Source organism: Tursiops truncatus, chromosome 15, assembly GCF_011762595.2.
Source record: "Tursiops truncatus isolate mTurTru1 chromosome 15, mTurTru1.mat.Y, whole genome shotgun sequence".
Taxonomy (NCBI): Eukaryota; Metazoa; Chordata; class Mammalia; order Artiodactyla; family Delphinidae; genus Tursiops; species Tursiops truncatus.
The window spans coordinates 75,689,705-75,707,338 of record NC_047048.1 but is presented as its reverse complement, the minus strand read 5'-3'; the positions used below and the strand labels follow the sequence as shown (position 1 = coordinate 75,707,338).

At 37.6% G+C, this 17,634-nt stretch overlaps 1 protein-coding gene across 3 annotated transcripts in view; it reads left to right on the top strand.

Moving 5' to 3' along the window:
• Positions 1 to 17,634, top strand: part of ADNP (activity dependent neuroprotector homeobox) — a 30,149-nt gene that overhangs the window by 3,524 nt on the left and 8,991 nt on the right. The window contains exon 2 of one of the 3 annotated variants that reach the window (XM_033840467.2): positions 141 to 212. The exons of the other annotated variants lie outside the window; for them this stretch is intronic. The gene's annotated coding sequence lies outside the window, so the exon portion shown is untranslated. The remainder of the gene's footprint in view (positions 1 to 140; positions 213 to 17,634) is intronic. 3 annotated transcript variants of the gene reach the window in all.

Here is a 17,634-nt window from a genome sequence, read left to right as displayed (position 1 = left end):
GTCTCTGTGTAGGAAATAGAGGAGATTGGGCTATGAATCTCTAAAGACCCTTGTTCCTGTTTATTCTGAAAGTCATTGATTTTAAACATATCCACTGTGAATTTGTTTTGCTTAAATTTCTCTTTTTTTCCTTAAACCAGAGTGCAGGAAAAGTTCTAATACTATTTATATTAAAAATAAAACGCCACCATGTTGAACAGACTAAGTGTCAAGTAAGTTCTTGATTATTGTTATTTTGATGACCCAGTCTCAAGAGTTGCTAAGCTTCTAAAAACCTTGAACATTCTCTGATCAGAACAAACCTTTCCATGAACATGTACTTGCTCCCAAATAATCAGTAGGCTTTTATCAAGTAAAAATGTATTTTTATTTTTATTATTAACATACATGCCTACATTTATTATTTATATTTGATTGCTGAAAGCATAATTATATTAGGTACATTATATATTAAAGTAACTGCTTATAAATTTTGGAAAATGTTAAAAATAATTTTTAGAATTGTGAAATGTTAAATATTTAGCAATCTGGTGGTTAATATATTTAAGGTGATGTACACGTTTTGTGACTTCACATTTAATTGTGAAAATTTCAGTTTAACAAGGAACATAGAGCTATTTTGTTATAAAGGAGCAAGTAGGGATCCCTACCTTAGGGGAAAAAAAGAAAAACTTCAGAATTTAAGTAGTATTTTTTCTTTTGAGAACCATGCATAAATAACAAATTGCATAAGTTGTAGTAGACCTTGATTTTGTTAATGGCTGGGTGGGTGTATACATAAAATACAGTTCACTTTTTTAGTGTTGAAATGACATTAAATACAAATAAAAGGTGCAAATATTGGCGATAATGTTTGGAAACAATACATTTGTGCAGAGAAAAAATCAAATGTCGGAGTTTTTTTTACTCTGTTTAAATCTTAGATAAACTTTTTAAAAATGATGTGAAACTACAAAAGTTTTTTTGAAATTCTTATTAGAACCTAATTTGTAGTTTACATCAAGGTGCCCAGTACTGTTGTGTAATGAGCTACTTGTTCAACCTAGACTTCCAAAGGACTTTCACTTTTAAAGAATGTCATAAAGTCTGTTATGTCTTCCAGAGGTAAAATATTTTCCACAAGAGTGTAACTTTCGTCTACTTGCCTAAGAGGCATGAACATTAAGAAAAATGTTGCTCACCTATGTAAATAATTTTAGTTAGATTCACAGAGCTTGATGTGTTATTAGCATCACATGAACTTACAAAATTTTTTCCTCCCCTAGTTTTGTGAGAACTTGTGGTATTAAGTCTGGAGCAAATGCCATGTTTGGCTGATGTGCATATACATTTTATGTTGTTAGTTTGGAAACTTGGCATTTGAAACTGGTATGAACCAAAGCCCCACACTAATTAACTGAATTGGTATCTTGAATGTAGAGGCTGTTTTTTGTTTACATGTTGGCACTTTCCACCTTGATCGTTGAGACACTTTATAAGAACAGCCACCCATGTTTTGCCCAGCATGAGTGGCCACAGTTCCATGTGACTGCATTTTTGTTGTTGTTGTTTGTTTGCCTGATCTTGTCCATTAGAAAGTGAGGAGAAGGATGATTGTGCTCCCTCAGCCTCTTACGGTCTTAGTACCCCTTATACCTTTGTTTTGGTCATGACCTACCTTTGATATCTGCCAGTTTCGAGGTCGGCTTAAATGAGAATCCACATTCTGCCTCCCTGGAAAGAGAAGGCTCTCTACATATTAATAGGCCTCTTAGATTGGGATATATATATATCAACTTGATTATATGGGGATATGCGTGTATATATAGGAAGTCAAGGATAAAATGTGAGCCAACTATGTAAAGTGAGTTTTGATTTAGGGGTGCACATTTTTGTTCTAATACGTGTAAAATGCAAAATTCTTTTCACTGTTTCCGTGCTTGGTTCTCTCATCTCCATGTATGTGTTCCTGTCCTTTGCCTTTGGGACTTCTTTGAGATGCACTCACAGTCCTCTTTGGTTTTATTGATCCCTAGCTTAGTTCCAGGACAGCAGCGAGAGAAATCCTGATATCTCAAGAATTTTAGCAGTGTTCCAGAAATAAAGGTTTGGAAATTAAGAGAAAAGCATAAAAGACTTTGAATAGAATTACCAAGGGAAGGCTGCCCTGAACATATGCCACAGTTTAAGATTGAGTTATCATTCAAAAACATGCACGTGATCTGTAAGAGACTCCTGCATTGACCATCTCTTAGAATTAAAAATAAATCCCTCCACATCCTAATTTCTTTTCCAGTAAGGGTATAGATTTGTACTTGAGTCACTTAGCTTTGGGTTGTTTGTGTTTGTTACTTCTCATATGACTTGGTTGATGTCTTTAATAAGGATGAACTATAAGTGTACAGGCCCCCTTGCTGGCCTTTATGGTATTATAATATTAATAATACTGGTGTCATTTTTCTAAGCACTTCATAAACCATTCTCAGTTCTCTCAGGACTGATTTCACAAGTAGGGAAATCAAGGCACTACCATGTGCAGTGATGAAGTGAGCCATGGAATATGTCTGGGCTGGTTCCCAGGTCTGTGTTTGGAACACAGGCTTTTATAGGGCCCCTGTGAGCTGTTTGGCTAATGAAGACCCACATGAGTGCTTCATAACTTCTTAGTGATGTTTTGTGCTTGGATGTTAGCTAACAGCCAAGGATCCCAAGTGGGCTCCGCAGTTAAAGCAGTTAGCTTCACTAGCTTCTTTACCAGTGAATTGTGCTGGTGGTAGTTAGTTGAAGTAGCAACTGTATAAGGTTTGAAGTTGCCTGTATAAGGATCTAAAAAGAAAGTTTGTTTATGGTCCATTGCTTTTCCCAGTGTTTTGGTTTAGGGCAGTCTTGTTCCTTCTCTCCTCTGAGCAGTTATTTTTGCTTAGACAGATAATTGCTGGCTTTTGCCCTCTGCCTTTTCTTTTTCTGAACCCTCTATGCTCCATTTAAGAGCTTGTGCAACCTGTGCTTCTCTTGAAAATCTGTAAGGCTTTCCTTTTCTGATGGGAGCTGACAACAATTGAGGACCTATATGAGTGGTCTCTTGAAACTTGATATATCTGAAGAAACTTCTATCTAGTGGAAATGTGGTGGAATTTATTAAATGTACGTTTAAGTCAACAATTAGAATTCTTGCTCTTGTGAAAGATATGAACTGAGACTGGGTGTGTCCTAAAGCAGGGAGTGCTTAGAATCCTGGTTTGAGATCAGAAAAATATAAATAAAACTTCTGTGGAAAGTAAGGATTGAGCCATCAAGTGGCAAAACCTGCTCTAAGAATAATGCTTTCGCTTAAGCCTTGACTCTAGGAGATAGCTTAGAAAAACGTGAGAAGGTGATTCAAATAAATTATATATTTTGTTGCTCAAGAATGGTGAGAAAAATATATTTCCCATTACTATGGGAAAATTATTTTGAGTAGTTTTGAGACAACATGGAACACTTATTAAGGGATTGAAAATAACCTACTTTTTGTCTTAGGCCATTTAGATGAAGACCAGTAGCATGCTTCTGGAATGATTATAAATGGACATATCTGGATGTTCTCTTAGGCCTGCTCGTTAATTGATTTCCCTTTTTCACACTTCTCTTAAGCCAGGTTGTTCACCTGTATTGACAGCAAGCAGCACTAAGCCTATGGAGTTCTTATGTAGGCAGCATGGTGTTGGAATCACTCCCACAGTATGTCTTGCTGGAATGCCTATTTAAAATGGAGTAAATTGGGAAATGCTTCCCATCTCACAGTCTCCCTGAAGCTAGATTGGGATGTTAGAGATGCTCTCAATCCTTTTTGTCCTTTTTTAAGTAGTGAGGTATCTTTCCCCCTTTCAAATAAAATTTTATGTGAACTCTAGTATATAAAACTGATTAAAGGGGCAGCTTTCACATTGTCCCTTAAATGTCAACTTCCCCTCCATCTGTATATATCTCTTACAGTCTCTCAGCACACTCTGAGAAGTACACTCTGAAAACCGTTGGTTCCATTAGTGTTCTAGAAGTTCTGGTGGTCACAGCTAGGGTTCTTGTCTGAAATCTAAATACTCAAAAGCAACAGGATAAGCAGCAGCCATAATAACAGTTCCTAGTTGTAGGCACTAGTTTTTTAGTCTGAAAGCCTTAAAAGAGGAGTAACCCAAATTTTATATTATATAAATATATATATATTTAATGAGCAGACTCTAGGTCACACCTTTATATTTCTAAGTCACCTAGGTTTATTTTGGGTACTTGCGAATGTTCTATTGCATAACCGTTATAAGTGCCACAGAGCTTGTAAAGTTAGTATGCTAACTCTAACATGAATGGCTCACAAATACATAAAAAACACTCTTACGTGTAAGTATAAATGCACATTGTCATGTGTACAGGAACAGATGTGTGGCAACCACATCTGATTCTCAGGAATAATGATAGTCTGTGCTTTTTAAGAGATTATATCCTGGTATGAACTCATAGATTTCAGAGTGATTGCTCCAGTATCTGACCTGGTTTAAGGTAATAATAATAATAACTGCTTTAAGTATTAATTGGCATCATCTTATTTAATCCTTCTGACATTTGAACAGTAGAATGGTGTTATACTGGTTATACCATAGGAAACAGACCTCCAGAAGTAAAGTAAGATTTTTAGAGTCACAAAGCCAGTAAGTGGCAGAGCAAGGATTTAAACACAGATCTGTCCAGCTCTAGAGCTGTATTCTTTCTTACTACATTGTACCATCTTTTCTAGCAGGGGAAAGCTTTACTGTACTATGTCACCCTACTTATTATAGAAGTTTAAAGTTATGAGGGAAAAAATCTTTACACGTGGCTGAGAGGTAACCTAAATATTTGTTCATGAAACCAGTGTAGTCCTACTGGAAAACACAAATTTTGATGTTGGCTATAGGCTTTATACTTAAACTTTTTCTCCCTGTCCTTGTGCTGTCATTTCAGTATCTTGTTACCTTATACCTAAAGTTCTGACTATTTTGCAGATGTTTCAGATTGAGTAGGTAGGTCTGGAATGGGTGTGAGCTCCCTCAGGTGATTGTCACAATGGCTAGGTCTGGTATCCACTCTTCTACTTAATCTACTTACTCCAGACCTTTTTTAATGGGACCTGCCAAACACAACCAGATTAATTCTCTCAAAGCGCCATTAAAATTTTATCACTTCTCTACTCCAGTAACTGCAGCATCTCCTCAGTGCCTGCTAGACATGGCAGCAGGCTCTAGCTTCACACTCAAGGCCTCCATTCTATCCCCATCCTGCCTTTCCAGCCTTGTCATTTATTACTACTCAGAAGCTTGACACAGCAGCCATTCTGACTCTCTGCAGTAGTTCCTAAAACTCCTTGCTTTTCCACCTCTGGAAGTGTGCCAGTGAGACTTTTTTTTTGCAGTGAGTGCAGATTCTCCAACCTAACATAGTGGCCGCAGCTCAACAGCTACTTCCGCCCTCTCCTGACTGCCCCTGCTGAGAATGAACTGTCCCTCTTACAAAGCCTCAGAGCATCTAGTTTGTGACACATCTGACATATTGCATCTTTTCCTGTATATATTTATGGGGTGTCATCTCTATAAGACCTTTGTAGGCAGGGACTGTTCATTCATTCTACACTTACTGAGTGCCTGCTATGTGCCAGCCAATGAAGAACGTGTTAGAGAATATAGCAGGGGAAAAAAACCAGTAAGGGTCCTTGTAATGGACATTCTTTGCCTTGAATAGTGAGATGGCATCCTTGTCCTCCTGCATATTTTAAGAGTTCTATTTAGCCTATCAGTTGAGATAAGGACAATCTGCGCCGAAAAATGATTCATAGTGATTCTAATTTAAAGACATAAATATCTCTTTACCAGTTGTATGAATTATACTTTCAGGTCATATTTTACTAAATCTCTTGAGATCACCTGTGATGAGCATTTAAAATAAATTAAAACTTTTAAGTCACAGAGTCATTGTAATTTTGGTGATTGATAACGTGGTGAACCAGGCTTTTTATTTCCCATTAGATTCTTGGTTTGTTATTAATGAGCCACACCAATATGAAAGAAAATAAAACTTGCGTAAAGGACTAAAATTAAATTTTTCCTCTTTCTGTTACCTTTGAAAAGGCTTCCTGTTTTATTTTTCCTGGGACCTCTCCCTTTTTACAGTTCTATCCTGTAACTGTTTGAAAGAAACTTAAGGTGATTTGAAAATTTAATACATGGAAATTCTGTGAAAATCATTTCTGTACTGCTGCTTCATGCTCTAGAATCATTTCAGTTTTGCAAAATTAAAAATAATTGAATTCATTAAAGTAACTCTAGCTGGATTAAACTATTAATTAAGGCAGAGTGAATTTGGGCCTTTGACGTTGACAAAAGTGATATATTCCTCTGTTCCTGGCCTCTTGGAGTGGAGCAGATTTGCCAGGAAGGTGAATTCTCTACTAAGATTTTTTTTTTTTTTTAAGTGCTTAACAGTTTGGGGGCTGTTGATATATTACCATAGAGTCACTCGTTTAAAATTGTCCAAAATGGTCTGGAAATTTGTAAAGGCCTTCAAAGTTGTTCTGTTACATCCAGGACTTGCTCTAGAGGATCTATCCTGTTCAAAGGAATCTTAAACAGTCTTAACAGATGCTTAATATTCATAGTTTTGGCAAAGAGACCCATCAGTGATAAATGTCTCTGATTTTGAACCCAGATTGCCCTGCTGATAAAATTACAAGCAGCCTTATCTGGTTCCATATTCACTACTCTTGTCTTATGTTTTCTAGTAGCCACTTTTTTTTCTAACTTTATTTTTAATTGTGGTAAAATATACATAACATAAAATTAATTTATCATGTTAACCAACCACTTTTAAGTATACAGTTCTGTGACATTAAGTATATTCACACTGTTGTGCAGCAGTTACCACTATCCATCTCCAGAACTTTCTTCATCTTGCAGAACAGAAACACTCTCCCCATTAAACAGTAAATCCCCATTCTCCCCTCCCCACCAGCCCTTGGCAACCACCCTTCTACTTTCTGTCTCTATGAATTTCACTACTTTAAGTATCTCGTATGAGTGTAATCATGTAATATTTGTCTTTTTGTGACTGGTTTATTTTGCTTAGCATAATATCTTTGAGGTTTATCCATGTTTTCAGTAGCTACGTTTTTAAAAATAAAATTAATTTTAATTTTTAATCCAATATATCCAAAGTATTGTCATTTTAACATGTAGTCTATTTTTGGAAGGGTATTTATGAGATATTTTGCATTTTTATCATACTAAGTCTTGGAAATCCAAAGTATATTTTATGCTTAAAAGCATATCTCAGATGGAAAAAAAAAAAAAAGCATATCTCAGATGGGCAAAGAAGATGTATAAATGGCCCAAAAGCACATGAAAAGATGCTCAACATCACTAGTCATTAGGGAAATGCTAACTAAAACTACAATGAAAATATATCTCACACTCATTAAGATGGTTACTGTTAAAAAAAAAAGTGTTGGTGAGGGTGTGAAGAAACTGGAACTGTACACCGTTGGGAGTGTAAATGGTAGAACCACAGAATTACCATGTGATCCAGCAGCAGTGTCTTGAAGAGATACTTGTACACCCATGGTCATAGCAGTATTATTCACAATAGCTGAAGGCGGAACAAGTGTCCAACAGGTGACTGGATAAATGTGATACATACATAGCATGGAATATTATTCAGCCGTACAAGGAAGGGAAATCTGACATGATGCTCCAACTGGATAAACCTTGAAGGCATTGCTAGGTAAAATAAGTAGTCACAAAAGGACAGATACTTTGATTCCACTTATGTGAAGTACTTAGAGTAGTCAGAATCATAGAGGCAAAACGGAGTGGTGGTTGCCAGGTGCAGATGGGTGGGGAGAAATGGGGAGTTACTGTTTAATGGAGATAAAGTTTCAGTTTTGCAAGGTGAAAAGAGTTGTGGAGATGGATGGCGGTGAGGGTAGCACAATAAAAGGTTAAAGCACCTCAATTCAGTTCAGACTAGCCACATTTTAAGGGCCTAATAGCCATTTGTGGCTAGTATCTGCCGTATTGGAAAGCATAGTTCCTAAAAATGAATTTATAAAATTTTCAAGCAACATTGGTTTTCTTGCTGCTTGAGTAAATACTGAAATACATCTATTCCTTTTGTTGTTTGAGAAAAATTATGCATGCATAAAATCTGGAAGGATAAGTATACCCCAGTATTTACTATTGTCTTTGGGTAAAATTATTTGTGTTCTTTGCCTTATCTACATCTTGTAATCTTATACTAGGCCTAATTGCTTTTTTTTTTTTAACAGCTTAAGATATCTTTCGTATACCATACAATTCACCCATTTAAAGTGTATAATTCAATGTTTTCTAATATATTCAGGGTTGTGCACCTATCACCACAATTAATTTTAGAATATTTTCTTCACAAAGAACCCAGTACCCCTTGGCAATCACCCTCTATTCCCCCCGCCTATTTCCACCAGCCCTAGGCAACTTTAATCTCCTTTCTGTCTCTGAGATTTGCCTATTCTAGATATTTCATATAAATGGAATCATACAATAAGTAGCCTTTTGTGACTGACTTTTTTCACTTGGCATAATATTTTCAGGGTTCATCATGTTGGAGCATATATCGGTATTTCACTCCTTTTTATGGCTGAATCATATCCCATTGTATCAATACCATGTTTTACTTAACCATTTATTAGTTGATGGAGATTTGGGTTGATTTTCCTTCTCGGATATTATGAAGACTGCTGAGAACATACGTGTACAAGCTTTTGTGTGGGCATATGTTTTCATTTCTCAATTGCTTTTGTAACAAGAATGAACGGAATTTGGCAGGGGAAAGGAGACTAAGAGGTAGTTAGTTGAGAGCCGACTAGTCTCCTGCCTACCCCTGCCCTTTAGAAAAGGAAAAAAGATGACGAAAGCCTCTGCTTTTCCCAAGCAATTTTCAGAAGACTGTGCTTTGAGTATTGATAATGGATAACTGGTCCATTATCAATAGGAGAGACAGGATATATTTGGTTTTTGAAAAGGTATTGTTTTATTGAAGGATTCTAAAATTGTGGTTTTCATTTTGCAAGATATTACCATTACAGGGACTTCCCTGGCCGTCCAGTGGTTAAGACTCCTTGCTTCTGCTACAGGGGGCATGGGTTTGATCCCTGGTTGGGGAACTAAGATCCCACATACCCGCACGGTGTAGCAAAAAAATTTAAAAAAAAAAATTTTTTTTTAATTAAAAAAAATATATATATATTACCATTACAGTTTGGATAGAAAGATATCCGTCAGATGTGACCATCTAGTGACTGTTGGCATCCACGGTGATGTTAAAAGCGCTTTAGGGCAAGTGGTCTCAGAGCTGAGTTCATGTTTCACTTCTTTGGATGTGATGGGACCATCTGACCTGAGATATGTGTGTGTATTCTTTTTTTTTTTCTTCCGGTACGCGGGCCTCTCATTGCTGTGGCCTCCCCCGCTGCAGAGCACAGGCTCCGGACGCGCAGGCTCAGCGGCCATGGCCCACGGGCCCAGCCGCTCCACGGCATGCGGGATCCTCCCGGACCGGGGCACAAACCCGTGTCCCCTGCATCGGCAGGCGGACCCCCAATCACTGTGCCACCAGGGAAGCCCTGTGTGTGTATTCTTAATCTCCGTATCTCCACTTGAGCTGGTTTGGCTGAATTATTTATGGTTATTTCAACCTTGGGTATTAAAGTTCTGGCACTTTCAGATGTGTGTATATAACATGCTGTTGTTTACTTTTAATTAATGTCAGAGATCAGAGCTTCATCTGCATGGGTAACGGGAAGAACACTGCATTCTAGGTCTGAAGATGACCTTGAGACCCAGCTCTGTCATTGACATGCTCATCACCCTTAAGCCAGTTGCTTCACCTCAGTTGCTAATCTGTAAAATGAGAAGAGTTTAGATTAGGCAAAACCCTAGGTTCTTTTCAGTGATTCAAAGTGCTGCTTTTTCATAACTGATTTTAGTTGGAATATGAATCTCAATCTCTTGTCTTCTAAGGCGTGTACTTTGTTCTTCATTTTGGAATTAGAATGTTCATGCCCCTTCAATTGAGAAGATACTTAAAGACTGTTGATAGTTCTTTCTCTTCTAATCAGACATGGATTCAGAATAGCATATCTTTCTCATCAGCTAAACCAGCTAATGCTGAAAAAGGCAGCACATATGCAAAAAAAAAAAAAAAAGGATTGACTGTAGTTATATGTGTAAAGTGGCTGCCACCAACACAAATGCACCTTTTAGGAGCATTAATTTAAAAATAATATCCAGAATTAGAGAAGTGTTGTCCCACTTGACCTGATTATGTCACATCTGGAATAACAGTTTATTCAGGGCACCACAGAGATTGACCAACTGGAGTCTGTTCATTGGAGACTGGCGTAGGCGATAACAGAAGGAATGGTGAAAAGAATTGAGCATGGTTAACTTGGAGAAGGGGAAGTCTTGAGAGGGAAGGAGGAAGTGTCTTAAAAACTTGAGAGGCTGTTAGGTGGCTATGTAATTAGACGTCTGTAGCTGAACTGAGAGTTGTGGGCAGGTTACAGAGCATTGTAAAGAGTAAACTTGTGAACAGAGCTGTCCAGTGTGGGACAAGATGCCTGGTGGGGTTTGTGCTTCCCTCACAAAGTAATCAGGCAGAGAGTCTCTTAGAGCAGGGTTGTTTGTGGAAAGGATTCACACATTGTTCATAGAAAGTGGCCAAAAGTATTACTGTGATAAAACATTTTTGTACAGGATGCTGTATTTAGATGAATACACTCATTTTGCCTTGCGTAAATATAGTCTACCTACCAAAGAAATAGTTACGAAAACTTTTTTCTTTTTCTTTTACATCTTTATTGGAGTATATTGCTTTACAATGGTATGTTAGTTTCTGCTTTATAACAAAGTGAATCAGTGATACATATGTTCCCATATCTCTTCCCTCTTGCCTCTCCCTCCCTCCCACCCTCCGTATCCCACCCTACGAAAACTTAATTTTAAGGAATTTAATAATTGATTTGGTTAAACACTTGAAGAAAACCTTTTTTTTCTGAAGTGGAGGCAGTTTTATATTTGACACTTACTCAGTTAATTGGGTTTCTTTTATTACCAAACTGAAAGAATAGTAAAAAATTAATGCAGTTAGTAGTTAAGAACAGAAGAAAAATTAGTTACATTTCCTGCCTGCTTCTTATCTTTATTAACAGTGTTCTAATATGATTATCCTAAGCAACATAATTGATGTTCATTATTTAAATTTAGCTTTTGGTGCAAGTATGTCTTCATTGGCAAAGTAGTTTCTCTTTCTAATCCTTCTCGGCTTTCCAAATACTCCCTTTTTTAGCCTCAACACTACTGAACATTTTCTGGTGAGATGGAAGAGAGGGAAGACTAAAACTTTGCTTTTTTACCTCTGTCATGCTGCACAGTTTTATCTGCTAATCCAGAAGAGCATTCTGCCCCTGGATGGTCAGACAGTTCCTTGTTTCGTGGTATTTGGGATTGAGGAAGAGAGGAAAAGGAGGAGACCGAGCTGCCTTTATGTGAAGAGCCGAGCCTGTGGCATCCAGAAGGTCTTTTGCCAAACCTTATAGGAAATTGAAAGATAAGCTGCTTCTGTTCAGGACTGTGTTTTAGAAAAAGATTGAGTAGGGTGATTGCTTCCAGACTGAATGTAGGCTCTAGGGTCTCGATGTGTTCACTCATCGGAGGGTGGTTCTAGAAAGACTTTACAAGGTTCATTTTTTTCAAATACAAATATTACATAAAGCTTTTTACATCTGGTTTAATTTAAATGTAGGGCTAGTGACATCCTGAAAAGCAAATAAGGTGTCTGTGTTCACCACTTTGGATCCCAGAATAGTCAGGAAAGATAAACACTTGCTGGTTATAAAAAGAAAGTGTTTTACAGTGACCACACTTTTTTTTTACTCAGTGAGTGATATTGACAGGTATTAAATATGTTGTTGAGGGGGTAGCAGGAGGAGAAAACAGCAGAAATATGGGAATGATTTTTTTCCTTCTGCCTAAATAGTTTTTAACTTAATGGGTTCAAAATCCACAGAGATATCACAGATTTTTTTAAGTGCCATCATGGGTAGCAATGAAGTAACTGATGCTTTGATTCTCTTCGTGAGAATCTTCTTAAAATGCCTGTGTCTCTTAGAAAATAGCATAACTTAATATTTTTAGTTAGATCAGTGGTTTATAGAAACTTCAAATATCTGACTCTTAAACCCCAGTGTGGATTATATAAATATGTGCACCAGCATTAAGTGGAGTATTGTTTTAAGGATTTAGGATCTGAATTTCTTACATATTAATTTGGGTTGATGATGTACCAAAAATGAAATTGTTTATATTGTAGTAGTTTGAAAGTCTTCCTAATTTATTAACTTAGAAAATATTGCTGCCTTTTTTCTTCACTAGTAATGGCATCATTTCCAGCCTTTGATTCCCCCCCGCCCCCTACCAAAAAGGTATTTCCAGAGAGGCTGTATCTTTCTTCACAGCTTTAATGTAGAAATGTTTAAAAAAACAACAGAGTATAAACTACGTTCTAATCCTTAGGCTTACTGTGGGCTTCCTATAACCATATTCTGATCAAACTGTAATTTAGGGGAGATTTTCAGTGAACTGTTGGAATTCTGCTGTAGCCATCAAACGTCATGCTTTGGTTGACTGTCCGCTAGGTCCAGATTCTACATTTCAGTAGTCTGCCACCTTGGCATAAATTTGTATTATGAGCTTAGTTTAGACAAGTAACTATTTCAAGGAGATACTTGGAAACGGAGAACTTTTCCTTCTTCCTCTTTCCATCAACCTGACCCCCTCCCTCCACTTTTTATCTTTTTTATATTTCAACTAAGATTTCTTTAAAAACAAGGATTTCACCCCTTTTAAGGTCAGGTGGGGTGGTGGAAACCACTGGTTTAGTCTAAGTAACTTGTGTTTAGGTTTTAGCAGGAAGAAGTATCTATCCTGGTCTAGCTCTCAGTACAGTGTTAGAAATGTTTTTTTCTATGAAAATTCTAGATTTGCATTCACAGTATAACTGATGCAGTAGTTGTCATTCTGGTATATGTTCAAATTTCAGTTCCCAAGTAGCAGGGTTATGCCTGCAGGTGATGGAAACTAGGACACACCATCATATTTACTGGCATGTTAAATTAGCACCATATGTTCTTATTAGGAACTTGAAACATACAAGAATGCACGTAAAAATATGAAGAATTTGTATACTGGAAAATGCCACGCTAGATCCATACTTGGAGTCGTTTAAAATATAATCTGTAGAAGTTTGATTTGGAGGCTTTTTTTTTTTCTCCTGGCTTGATTATCTGTGCCTAGTCAAAGGTTTAAGATTGGGTTTTATGGGGGTTATTTTTGTTGTTTTGTTTTTACTTTCTGATGGCACAGTTATAAATACTTCTGCCCCTAAAAACAGGGACTAAATGATGCCATCCTTGATATGGTGGCTTTGCAGAGGAACTGCGATACACAGACAAGCCCCATTGACTATTGGTACATTAGGTCCTGCAAATCTTGCCTTAAGCCTGCTAAACTAGTCCTCTCATCTGTTGGGTTCCCCTCCATCTTCCTGACCCAGATGAGCCTGAGTACAGCCCCTGACTAGATCCAAGCCTTTTGGCAGAGCTCTGGTTTCATAAATGATTATAATTACGTTTCTCAGTTAATGACCTCTTTGCCTAAATGAAGTTCACAGTCATTGATGTTGTATCATCATCCTTGTACAGTCCTCTTATACAGAGTTGGCCTGTAGATATTTCCTCGTGAGATAGGTTCTCTCGGCCTTTATTTACCCTCTTTGTACTTGGTGTAAAGGAGTACTTTTGCTTTTCGTATTTGGTGAGAAAAGAGGTACATGTATTTGATCAGTCTTACGTATTGTTATAATTTATATGGTTTTAAGTCATCATGGCTACAGATCTCAGATTTTCATTTCAGCCATCTGACTCTTGCTTTCTGAGGAAGGAATTGCTTTCTGAGTGGGAATTTGGCCGGGATTATTGGTAAAACTTTAATGTTTTGGCCCTAATTAGTAGGTGTGGGTATAATTTGCAGATTGATAAGGAGTGTGGCTGAATTATTCAACAGTGAATTTAAATCATTCTCAAAAATAAATAATTTAAGTCTAGTTCATCATATGCTTAACCAAAAGTTACTTAACTTCAGTTAATAAATCGCAGACGTTAACTCCATTATTAATGGGTTTGAGCTTTCCCCAAAATCTTTTAGAATTTACAAAATGTTTTACTCTTTCCATACAGTGTTTTTGATTAATGAAACGATGGGCCAACGCCTCTTTCAGAATAACTGTATCTCCCTGACAAATTCCTATTCTTCCTATTAGTCCCAGTTCACAAGAATAATTATTTTGCATAAAAGTCCCCATCTTCCCTTACTTATTCACTTCACTTCTTCTCTGTCCCACTACCCAGTGGGTCTACCAGAACTTTTGGTTGCAAGTAACATGAACCAAAACTTAAGCAAAATTGATCATGTGTTTTTGTTCTTGTTCATGAAAAGTTTGGGGGAGGGATGGTTCAAGGGGGCTATCTTTCAGGCACAGCTAGATTGAGGACCTTAAGCAGTATCAACAGGAGTGTTTCCCTTTCTGTGCTTTTCGCATCGTCACTGTCCGCCCTGTTTGGGGCACATGTCCAGGTTTGTACTAACCAGTGTCTGCAGAGATAGAACACTAATTGGTTAACCTGTGTCGTATGCACGGTGGAGGAAGGGCCTCTTAACTGACAGCACCTCCACTGCGGCAGGAGTGGCTCCAAGAGGAAGTTGGGCAGGGAGAAGCAAGCATCTTTACTCCAGTGACCCAGTGCCTGCTGTATACCCCAGAAGCGATGGACTGTTGAAGGGGAAGAGCTGTGTCCTGTTCAGCTTTCTGTTTCTAGCACATTAATGGGCAGGGTGCTCCGAAAATGATTGATGAACAGTGGTTTCGTTCTATTAATTTGGATGTTTTTCCCTTTTTTATGCCATGAGCTGAGAAATTTATGGTTTGGCTGAAGGGAGCTCTCCTTGGTATTGGGAAATGGTGCTGACCTCGTCAAAATGGCCATCCTGATAGCCAGGGAGGCTCAAGAGAAAGGTTTAGCCACTGGGGACAAATGTGGAAAGTAATCCCACCCTTCTGCATTCCTTTCAATGCCCATCTCTAGACAGTTTTTGACATTATTGTAAGACATCTTCCTCCCTAAGAGTAAGGATTGTAAGAATTTGTTTTCATCTTTTCCTATTCAAAAGTGAGGAACACCCCTTAATCTCAGGCAGTCAACTTCCTATTTACTCTGTCCTTACCCCTCAGTTAACAGAGTAAATAGAAAGGTATGGGCCCCAAGAATCAGATAGATAACATCAATGAACCCTGAAGGCAGCTGTTGATTTGAAGTTGTTTCTTAACAGCAGGTGATGGGCTGAAAAACAACAACAACAACAACAACAACATAGGGCCCTTGAGTTCTTTTTCTTATCACCCATGATTCTAACACTAACTGGTAAGAATTTGTTGGAGACTTTCTTACAAGGAACGTTTGGCTTGTTACAGGCATAGAAAAGCTTAAGAAATAGACACAGGAAATGGAGGATGGGAGTAGGAGGGAGCCTTCTTTGCTTATTATATTCCTATACTACATACCTGCTTTATATACTGAGAGAAGTGTTTTATTTAATAAGCGAAAAACCAGAAGAATCTCTAAGTGCTTTTGAGGATGCCAACACATATGAATGTGTTATTCTAGCTCCAGATGGACAAAATCTTGGAAATGGCCTCCGCAGAGGGTACCTCCATCTGGGGAAAGGGGCAGATGATAGAATTCCCAAGGTCATTAGAAATGTCAGAAATCTGCTTATGAAGACAGTTATAACCTTAACTCAGAATATTCTACATTTTTCAATGTAAACTTTTTCTCTCTTTTTTTTTTCTTGGCCGCACTGCACGGCATGCGGGATCTTAGTTCCCCAACGAGGGATCGAACCCGCACCCCCCTGCAGCAGAAACGTGGATTCTTAACTACTGGACTGCCAGGGAAGTCCTGATGTAAACTTTAACTTGGATTCCTCCTAGCTAATCATAGAACAAATAACGTTTTTGTAGCATTTTCCAATAAGCAATGTAACTTTTATTTATAAACCTGTTTAATTCAACTCAAATAAGTAAACTTAAGATTTATTCTATTGCTGAAATATCACTGTCTATAAATAAGTTTTTTGTAACTAAGCTCCCTTAGAGCATATTCTTACTTTTTCAGAACCGTAGGTGGATAAATTGGGTACAACGAAGCAGCGAGGTGCTTCACTTGGAGGTCTTGAAACAACTTTGTTAGCTGTGGGTGGGCACTTAGAACACCTGGTATTTTCCATAGGAAACTGGGTTTTCCTTTAGCCTGAGCTGCAGTTTGGCTCCCTAGGATGTTTTCTGTAGGGCTGGGGGGGGAGGGGCGGCATTTCCAAATCTGTGTGTGTGTGTTTTGCTGTGCTTATCCAGGAGGCAGGGAAAGCCAGAAAGGGCTGCCTCTGGGGTACGTCTGTGCTCTGAAGTGAAACAGGATTCACATGGGATGTTCCAGAAGAACTGGATTTTGGCCCGTGGAGAGTTGATAAAATGAATGGAGAAACAAAATGTCTCTTTTCAGAATTGGGTGTTTATGGACATTCATTTTGATGCCTGGTCTCTTCAGAATTAGCCTGTAACACTTCCTGTATTTCTGGAACACTTTTCTTGTATTTCTGAAACATTTTTCTATCAGGTGGTTCTCTCTAAATGACCTAGTTTGTGCGAACCTAGATTTTTCTTTTTAATCAGTTTATTAAGCAACTGATTTTTTTTTAAACCATCAAAAAGATGGTTCAGAACAATTTAGGAATAAAATTTCCACAAGGAATAATGGATTTGGCCTTGAACGCACACTAATTTGTATCAGAACTGACTTCTAAGTCTGTTAGCTAAATGATACACAGATTATTAGATGGCAGAGTGCAGAGGATACCATAGTCATGCTTCATAACTAGGAGTTCCATCCTGAGGGTGTGTTTTGCAGTGAACTGCATTCATCTTTTGGCCTCAGGTATACGAAGTTCTGGTAACATATTGAGATTTAGAATTTCTAGAAGTTGCTGGGACATTTTGGTAGGCTTCATTTTTTTTCCCATTTTTCATAGTTAATATTGATGTTTGGATTTGAATAATAAGTGAGGTAACATGATATCTTATTACATGTGTATTAGTTGACTTTATGATTGTGGTTTACAGATGGTAGTGGTATTATAGAGTGACAGCCTTGATTAATTAGAAAACCAGATTTTCATGTATTGAATACTAAATTTTAAATCCAGATGCATTGGCTTTTGTTTCTGCCTGTTTTTGATTTTTAGAACTACTTTATATCTTGCAAAATTTATTTGGATTATTAAGTCGATGATTAGTTTTTACACTATTTTGTAGGAAACATTTATGGTCACATTGGAAGCCATACAAATTCTCAGCTGCCCAAGTTTTATTAACTTTATTTTCTTAACCTTTGTTTCTAAGGAACTTGGGAAAGTGGGTCTAAATTTCTTCTTTAATGTATTGGGTCAT